The sequence below is a fragment of the Mastomys coucha genome, unplaced genomic scaffold, assembly GCF_008632895.1.
Source record: "Mastomys coucha isolate ucsf_1 unplaced genomic scaffold, UCSF_Mcou_1 pScaffold22, whole genome shotgun sequence".
Classification (NCBI taxonomy): Eukaryota; Metazoa; Chordata; class Mammalia; order Rodentia; family Muridae; genus Mastomys; species Mastomys coucha.
In genome coordinates this window covers 6,369,156-6,376,559 of record NW_022196905.1, presented here as the reverse complement: position 1 = coordinate 6,376,559, position 7,404 = coordinate 6,369,156, and the positions used below count along the sequence as shown (strand labels likewise).

Genomic DNA, 7,404 nt, shown 5'->3' with positions numbered 1-7,404 from the left:
ATTACACTGTGTTTAAAAGTGCAATTAAGAGACTCAACTGCACAAAGGGAATCTTGGAACCTCTTTTCACACTTTGAAGCCAGGTCATAATGTAGCCCATAAAAAGGAGGCCAAGGCTCATTCCCTTTTAAAGGCTTCGGAAGACCAGGGAGGCGATCTCAGCGAGAATGCGTTCTACTGAGCTCCACAGCGCCTTAATGAACAGTGTTCTACCTGGAGCAAAGGATTAGGCAAAAGGAGAAAATGAGCTGAAAAATATGGCCGCTCGGCTCGGCTCGGCTCGGCACCCGACATGGCTGCTGTCATCATAATGCCCAGCTTGGGTCGGTACTGGGCCAATTCTGGAATCATTTGCCTAGTCCTGGTGGCAACTGGCTCTCAAAGTGGGACGTGTGTCTATGTAAGCAGAGTGAGGAGGTGGGCTGGGGTAGATTTAGGACTACTTTGGTACTTCATTTAGAACTGAGCACTATTAAGACGTATTGGAACAAAAATCAAGGTAGACCAGGAAACAAGCCCCACCTCAAACTTCTAGGGTGAAATAAAGGAGTGCAATTATAAAATGATCGTGATAACATTTTGGGATGATTCAATTTTGGGACCCAGGTAACATGACCAGTTTTACAATATGCCAGTGGTTGGTTAGTTCAAAGTGCAGGTTTGCAGAGTAGTGGGTCAAATATTAGGCAGGAAATCGATGCCGTGAATTTACTGTTCTTCTCTCCAACAGTGTAATATTTAGCAATTATTTAAATTCATAGGCTTTCAATTTTTCACATCAGAATAGTGAGCATACTACAGGTCTGAGGAAACTATGATCAAGTTATCTAGAACTATTATTGAACGCAAACCTACTCACCAGTTTTTACAATAGTTATCACTCACACCTTGTCTCTTCGGCTATGCCCTGCTAACAACGGGTCTCTATCAACTTGGGTGGAAGGTCCTTCGCTCACTTTATTACTGGTGAAATTTTGACACCCTCCTTCATCTTCAGTCTCAGGATCTCAGAATGAGTCCTTATTTGGAAATAGAAAGTCTTTCCAGATGAAAATAGCACGGAGTCATTAGGGACTTTGTCCAATATGATTTATGAATTAAAAAAAAAAAAACAAACAAAACAAAGCAAATGTGGGCACAGAGGGAGAGGTACACGAGGGGATCAATACTGAAGGACAGGAGGAGCTTCCCCTGGGTAAGCAAAGGAGGACTCTTCTCTCACAGACCCCCATAAAGCACCAGCCTGCACTCCTTTATTGTACACCTTTAGCCTCAGGAGCAGCACGGCTGTGGGACAGTTCCTGTTGCTATGCCTCAGTTTGTGCTACTTCCTTGCAACAGCACTAGGAGCTAATGCATGCTGAAACCATCTCTTTCTTTAGGTCCTTTTTTTTTTTTTAATTATATAGAATATCTTATCTACCATGCAGACATGCTTACATGTACACATAGTCCGTTATGTTTGTGTGCCCTTTATCTTTGGACACATAAAGTCTCTTTAAGCCAATCTTTTGCAGCAGGGACTGTTGTCATTTTGACTCTAGGAGCTTACTTTGTTTGCTTTGCTTTCAACTTCCTTGGAGGAAAGACTGGTGTGTGAAAACCCCTCTATCTTAGTGGTTTTCCCAGCGTCTAAACTGAGACGCCTCCCTCTCACTGTGGAATGGAACCAGAATCTAATGAACATTAGAGAAGTACCCAGAATGAAATCAGGCTGAGGATCTGGTGCCTCCATGCATGTTCTGGGGACCAATATAGTGTTCTAGAATCTCAGATGACAGAAATACTTGCTCTGGAAAGAGAAATTTATACAAGAGATAAAATGTTTTGAAAACCCAAGAAGGCATTTTAAGAGGCTCTGTTATGCCCCCTCCTGTCCCTTCTTCTTATTGACAACAGGCGTATGTACACAGGTGCTTCTAGACATTCATGCTAAACACATCCTAAATAGAGGAGTTCATCTCTCTCGGGTAGATTTGTACTTTGTATATTTTAAGTGTTAAATTTGCAAACCCTTCAGATATGCCTTTCTTGGATGACTATAAACATGTGAGTTGGTAGCTGCCCATATGCATCAGTGGAAGTTTTGAATCTCTGTCCACCGCAAAGGCTGCACTTATTTACCTTAGCTATTCCATCCTCAAAAGCTCTGATGAGACCTGAACTGGGGCACTTTAGTTAGTCATCCCTTCCATTTACAAATAAGTTTCTTGTAGAATCTAATGTGAAAACTCCCAACACTACCCCTAAAATTACCTTTTGTAGAAATATTAAAACAGAATTAAATATGGGAGAGAAAAATTTCTTCCTTCAAATTTCCCCCACCCATTTCCCCTCCTCCACAAAGTCCTGTGCAATGTGCTGCCCACTAGCCTGGGATATTTGGCCCATGTGTGTGGAAAAATTCCCTTCCTCCTCCTCCATCTTCTACCTGCTCAACTCGTTACAGAACCAGACAGTTTACATATGTGATCCTTCCTATTTAGAAAATTAATGGTGTTTTCTGGCTCCAAATCACAGCTTGTGGTGCTCGGCAGGCGATGAAAAACTTGGCCAGCTTCAGCAGCAAGGCAGCCATTAGAAAATTAACCCTTGGTGACCAAGGAGCAAAGGTAGGCGAGCAGGGTCCTGGAGACGTGGCAGGCTGTAGCTTTCAGGTGTCGATACATATGTTAGCCATGTTGGAACAGCACACATGGGGCCCCCTGAGAGCTCCTAGCTAGCATGTTTGTGGCTGCCCACTGCAGAGAGGGCACGGACATAGCTCTTGGCAGCCAGTGCAACCAATATGCCACGCTTTTTATTAGAGCTCAGGAGAACACCCAGAGCCTGGCTTTGGAATCCCAGCCATCACTGTCTTGGCTCCACCTGATTAAAAGATGTGCCATTCATCGCCAGCCATCCCTGCGTGCCTCCATTTCACACCCCGTGCTGTGCTCTCCCTGCCTGCCTCAGGAAATGGCTGACCTCAGAGAGACAGAGTCATAAAAGCCAGGGGGAGAAACTTTAAAGTGATTAACTCCACATTAACTTAAGCCTCCTTTGCTTGTTTGCTTTCTGGATTTTTCTTCTCTGTAACATATTTTCATGTGTGGTTTGGAACTCTCTCTCTCTCTCTTTCTCTCTCTCTCCTTCCCTCCCTTCTTCTCTGTCTCTGTCTCTGTGTCTCTGTGTCTCTGTGTCTCTGTGTCTGTGTCTGTGTCTGTCTGTCTGTCTGTCTGTCTGTCTCTCTCTCTCTCTCTCTCTCTGTGCATGTTAGGGATACAGGGTGGTCAGGGTCAAGTTTAGCATTGAAATTATGGTTTTCTGAGGGCAAGGCTTCATTTTTAGAGTTGTTGCTTTCACAGAACATACAGAGACATGGATTGTAAGAATTCATAGCTTGTAAGTTATCGTTCACATACAAATTTTCTTTGTTCTATTCTAATGAAACCAGTAACACTGACCCCTAAATCCAATGGGTGGACTGTGCCTTTCTGTACTCACCAGTTCAGCAGTTAAGGTCCATGGACTCTATCAGACCCAGCTATCAGCCAGCACTAAGGAGAGACACACAGAGTCTCTAAGGATGGCTCACAGTGCAGCAGGCAGGAGGAGCTGGAACCCTAGTTCTCATCTCACACACCTAGCATGCAATCCTGAAGTGCATTTTTATTTTTAGGTTCCTGGTACAAGAAAACACAGCTGCTTATTTTACTGCTTCTGTATGCTTGCTCCATGGTATTCAGAGAAATCAGGCTATATTCATCGCTAACATTGTGTAACACCAGCTTTAATACAAACAGGGTAAATAACACTGGCACATTAATTATTCCTTTCTAGTTCACTTTGACAAAAATACACTAAAATGAAGACTAATATAATTATAGATGATGTATTTTCAATTAGCCTTTGTTAATACTATTAATAAGATTAATAATATATACTAAAAATGTCAATATGCTTGTCTAAATAATTTTTTTTTAAATCACCCTTTGGGTTGTAGCATCAAACATTAAGGCACACAGTCTTAATTACGTGTGCTCATCAACAAAGTTAAATGGCTTCCATCCCTCAAGAGTGGCAGAGACAGAGAAGCAAGCACATAGCCTATGTGTGGACTCACCTTCCTTAGCACACTTTGCCTTGTCTGTCAACATTAGCATTTATGGAGAGACCACAGCTACCTTAGCTCAGGGATTTGCAAAGTTCTACAGAGTGAGGGCTACTCACAGCACAGCTTATTCGCTAATCCACACACATATAAATGACCTCCTTCTGAACTGAATGATAAAATGTGGGTTTTTTTCCCCCTTCATAATTTTAATAATATACAGCACAATGGTGACTAGTGTTAATGTATAGAATTAATTGCCCCAGTGAGACATTTCTTCAGAAAAAGCAATAATAGCTGGATTCTCCTTGAGATCTGAAAACCCTCTGGTATACTAATAAAATGAAAAAGGTTCACAAAATAATATCCTAAATAATTGGGTTCCCTGCTCCAAAGGACCCCATGTTGTTCCTCCTAAGTGTTCTAAAAAATGGCGATTATTCCTTGGGACTTAATAAAGCATAATTGAAAAAATATCAGTGAGAACGACCCAGTGCGGTACCACCGCGTCTCTTTAGTATTTCTGAAGGTGAAATTGTTCGCACTTTCTTCATAGTAAGAAGAACTGAAGTTTTGGCAGTAAATAATATTGTATACTGGGATGTAACATCTTGGTAATGTGCCCTGTCTTTCTCACTGTGTGTGTGTGTGTGTGTGTGTGTGTGTGTGTGTGTGTAGTTATCATTAAAGTTTTTAACAGCCCAATGTCACTGAACTGTTCCTCCCCAGAAAGTGGGAAACTACCTTGTCCTACTGGGCTGTATTCACAATCAAATTAGTATCTTCTGAAGTGTGTGTGTGTGTGTGTGTGCAAGGGGTGGGGTACACAAAACTGTTCTGTCGGTATAAATGTTTTCATTCCTGTAGCTTGTCTTTTTTCCCAATTCAGACATAAAGGTTTAGCCAGACTGATAATCTCTCACTACTGTTCTCCTCCCCCTGACTCATCTTAACCTGTTTATTTACTTCTTCTAATGCTACAAAATTACAGAAGGAAGAATGAGTGTGAGGAGAGAGAAAGAAAGGCAGCAACTGAAAAGGAGGAGCAATGGTGAGCGTGGCAGAAATGCAAAGGGGCCCGAGGACAGAGCAGGGGCTGCAGGAGCGACAGGATGCTGAAGATAGTTGTCCCAGCTACGAGATAAAAGCTACATTACATGAAATTAATGGAGGCTGTCTGAGACATACATGAATCACTGTTTCACCACTAAGAAGCCGGCACAAAAGAATAAAGAAATCTGAGTACTGACTACATCTTCAAAGGTCTCCTATTTACCCAGCTATACTGGGTACTGACACAAGTGGGGGGAAATATAAGGAAAAAGGCACTGCTGTGATCGAATGAATGCGACCATATGAGCTATATTGGAGCCGTATGCATCCTATTTAGCTGATATCAAACACAGTTTAATGAAAGTTAAATAGTTTCTGAGGAGTGCATGAGCTGGAACAGATTAGATTCCACCGAGGGGTCTCTCAGCATATTGTTGCTCACATGTATTCCCTGCTCAGGGCTGCTACAATTCCAGCACTCCATTAGCAATACACAAAAGACTTATGCAGATAGCGGGCATAAGCTCCAACCGCCATGTTGGGAAATAAAATAAAAAAAAAAAACCACACACACCGACACATGCACACTCGGATGAAGGTTTTGTTCAATGTGTTCATCTCAAAATAGATCTCTGTCATTCAAAACTGATAAGCGCTTTTGTGGAAAGGAGGAAGTAGCTGCCTATATTTTGAAGGAGAAATCTGCAAGCTGCCTCCAGGAGAGATTGCACGAGGCACATAATGAGAGTTTGATCTCTCAGAGGACAATGGCCTGGGTGACTGTGATGCCCTTGTGGTCTGAAAGCTACATCTGGCCCATAGGTACCTCAGCTGCCACCACCTCATGAAATTTCAGGGGTGCCTTGGTCTGCAGATGCCCTTACGTGGTATACCTGTAGCTTTTCACTTTAAAAATGTCCATTCTTTCCATAAACCCTGCTGAACAGCCTGCCTGTCTACTCACAGGGCTGTTACAAGAACTGACAGGATTGCAATTAAGAATTGTATTACTTGCCAAAGATTTTTTTTTTAAGTTTTTCGTGACTAGTCCTTCATGAGCTTTTTGCTGTTGTTTTGTTTTATTTTCCTTGTTTGTTTTGTTTTGTTTTGTTTGTGTTCAGTCCAGCATCTATGACTGAGCTGAGCACACAGTGGTCTTTTAATTTAGATAGAAACAGGACTAGTCCTTTATATTGGTCTCTTTATAAAATGGTTAGAATGGCTGATTAGCATCACTTGTTCTCTTTAGATGGAGGGAAAAGAATCCTTTTCAACAAGGGCTGCTCATGGTGTCACTGGTGTTTAATTGCATGCAAACCCTGCTGACCGATTCCCCCATGCCTTCCCTATGCTAGACTGCTCTAAAGATTAGTCATGCACTCTCTGCATGTGAAGAGCTGCCATTTTGCACAAAGATTCTCTACTTGGAACAATTTTGACACTACTCATACTCACAAAAGATTTTTAGAATACTATTTTTGGTTGGGCCCACATGAAAATGCTACTGGCATCGAACCAGGGATAGATGTTGTCACCATCCTAAAAGGGAACACTGTCCTGTGCCCATAGCAAAGAACTGTCTAGTTCCAAATGTCAACACTATTGCCCTCTGGAGGGGTGATTGTTTGTTGTGAACGTACGAGGTGAAGGCACCAACAAGCTTTGAACTCTGGTGTGTCTCTACTTGTTCCTTAGGTGGTCAGGACACTCTGTTTCCAGGAGGATCCAGGGGCTGAATGAGACTCTTGTAGGACTTTGCTTAAATTTGGAAAATATTCTTTAAAAACATTTTGTAGCCAGAGACAATTCTCTAACTTTCAGGAAAGCCTTTTTACTTTCTTGGCTGCCCGAGGTTAGGGACAAGAGTTCTTTTGTAAATTTAACTAAGGAAAAATAAAGCAGACATCATTACACATGGGTCCTATACTCTTTCTCAGTGCCCACTAAGAGGTTTCTGAATATCATTCAGATCTTTTTAGGAGGGGTGAAATGTTCTTAGTCATCTCTCCTTTCTCCTATGTCGTTTTGTGATTGTTCCTAGAGAAAAGTGTGGCCCCATATTTGCGACCAGAGTGCCAGTTTAAGGTAGGTGGCCAGGATGCTAGATAATTGGTTCTACTCTCTCCTCTTGATTCTTGGATGACATCTCATTCAGAATAAGAAGGTAATGAAGTTGTTGCTGGCTGCTCAAATTTTTCTTCAGGGACATCAGTATTTTTCTCCTCATCTTCTTGTCACTCCAGTGTATCTCAGGGTTC

The 7,404-nt window shown here is 42.1% G+C and overlaps 1 long non-coding RNA gene across 1 annotated transcript; it reads left to right on the top strand.

The window, feature by feature from the left end:
• Positions 1-365: 365 nt before the first annotated feature.
• On the top strand, positions 366-5,350 carry LOC116070978. The gene is made up of 3 exons (XR_004110655.1): positions 366-400; positions 2,521-2,612; positions 5,085-5,350. It is a non-coding gene; the product is annotated as an uncharacterized LOC116070978 (long non-coding RNA).
• The last annotated feature ends 2,054 nt before the right edge of the window (positions 5,351-7,404 follow it).